This window comes from Salvelinus sp. IW2-2015, linkage group LG6.1 (genome assembly GCF_002910315.2).
Source record: "Salvelinus sp. IW2-2015 linkage group LG6.1, ASM291031v2, whole genome shotgun sequence".
Taxonomy (NCBI): domain Eukaryota; kingdom Metazoa; phylum Chordata; class Actinopteri; order Salmoniformes; family Salmonidae; genus Salvelinus; species Salvelinus sp. IW2-2015.
Genome location: NC_036845.1, coordinates 16,205,389 through 16,207,750, shown reverse-complemented (window position 1 = coordinate 16,207,750; position 2,362 = coordinate 16,205,389).

Here is a 2,362-nt window from a genome sequence, read left to right as displayed (position 1 = left end):
AGATCTTTTAGAGGATCATTTTAAATTTTATCCTAAAATTATTTATAATCATGCAATCACAAGTGAAATATCCAAAACACAGCTTAGCTTGTTGTTAATCCACCTATCGTGTCAGATTTTGAAAATATGCTTTGCACGAAAAGCAATCTAAGCTTGTGAGTGTATCAATCAATGCTAGAACAGTTAGCCTTATATTAGCTTGGTTAGCTTGGTCACGAAAGTCAGAAAAGCAATAAAATGTATCGCTTACCTTTGATAATCTTCGGATGTTTGCACTCACGAGACTCCCAGTTACACAACAAATGTTCTTTTTGTTCGATAAATATTACTTTTATACAAAAGAACGCTATTTGGGTTGCGCGTTATGTACAGAAAACCAAGCTCGTTCCGTTTGACGAAATCTCCAAAAAGTATCCGTAATGGTCGTAGAAATGTCAATGTTTTTTATAATCAATCCTCAGGTTGTTTTTAACAACATAATCGATAATATTTCAACCGGCCGTACCTACTCAATAAGAGAAAAAGAAAATGGAGAGCTACCCTCTCGCGCGCAGGACTAATCCGAGGACACCTGAACTACTTTTGAAAAATCATTTTCATAAAATAGCCTGAAACTATGTCTTAAGCAGCCTGGTCACAGCTCAGGAAGCCATTGGAAAGGGAATCTGGTTGATACCCTTTAATAGAAGAAGACGGGCAGGAAACACAGATTAAAAAATATTAATAATCACTTACGGGTTAGATTTTGCCTGCAGAATCAGTTGTTATACTCACAGACAATATTTTGACAGTTTTTTTGGAAACTTGAAGTGTTTTCCTATTCCTAATCTGTACAATTAATATGCATATTCTAGATTGGACCTGAGAAATAGTTCGTTACTCTTGGGAATGGTTTATTTTTAAAAATAAAAAAATCTGACCCCTCTGCGTCCAAGATGTACAAAAGACACAATTATGCAAGTAGCATTTCAATAGAATGTCACTGTGGACAACTGTTGATAGCGTAGCTGGTCAATTCGCTCTGGCTACTACTCCGATTTCAAGAGCATGGGTAGATACGGCTAGCTTAGCTACATTTCAGATATTAAACATATTTCTAATTTTGACAAAAGTCATTTTAATTTCAAGTTAAAGTGTACTGTTAGTTGCTGGCTACAATTAAGTGTGTGAGATGTATTTATTCTATACTCAGAGCGATTATTGCTTTGCTAGTTATATGGTAGCGCAGAGAAGTTAAGACATGTAGCTAGCTAGCTAAACAATTAACCATAATACCAACTCACAATGTTACTATCCTGCATGAATCAGCAGGTAGCTAACCAACCARGTTTAATGTTAGCTAGCTAAGATTAGGCTATAACTAGCAATGCAAATGGCTCTGAGATATGAATAATAAGATCATACACGTAACGTTAGCTAGCGAGCCAACAGTACACTTTAACTTGAAATGAAACCACTWTCTGTAAAAATTAGAAACATGTAATATCTGAAAATGTAGCAAGCTAGATTATCTTACCCGTATACATAATGGATGGACGCGTCTCCCTGTCACGGATGCCATGGTTGCCCTTAGTTTGAAGATGTAATCCAGAACAGGTGTTTTCTCCATCTCTTTAGCTATCATACTCTAATTCCACTGATTTCAAACTCGGTCCTCCAGAAAGTGGAGAGCAACACTTATGCAGTTTTACTACGCAATACGAATATGATTTTTATTTTTAATGCCACGTTAGACAGGATTACCTACACATACTGACCAGCTCAAATAGACAGAAGCGTKCTATATAGCAGACCAATCTGAACTCATCTCTCGGCATGTCCAGCGCACTCATTATCTCAGCCAATCATGGCTAGCAGGAAGGTTGCTGTCTTTAAACCAACTGGGCTCGTAATTTGACAATTTTATTYGTATTTACAGATGGCATACACATTTGTAATTAAGGCACATGAAAGTTCACATGTTCCAGAACACATTTCTGCCCCCAATTTCTTTTTRAAACTAGTCACATTKTTACTATTTTCTACATTTGTAGAATAATGGTGACGACATCAAAACTATGAAATAACACGTATGGAAATCAAATCAAAGTTTGTCATGTGCGCTGAATACAACATGTGTAGACCTTACAGTGAAATGCCAATCATGGACTACAGGAAAAGATGTGTTGCTACCTACCCCATGTAGTATGTAGAATCATGTGGTAAACCAAAAAAGTGTTTATACTGAGATTCTTCAAAGTAGCCACCCTTTGCCTTGATGACAGCTATGCACACTCTTGGCATGTCTCAAACAGCTTCATGGAGTGTCACCGAATGCATTTCAATTAACAGGTGTGCCTTGTTAAAAGTTAATTTGTGGATA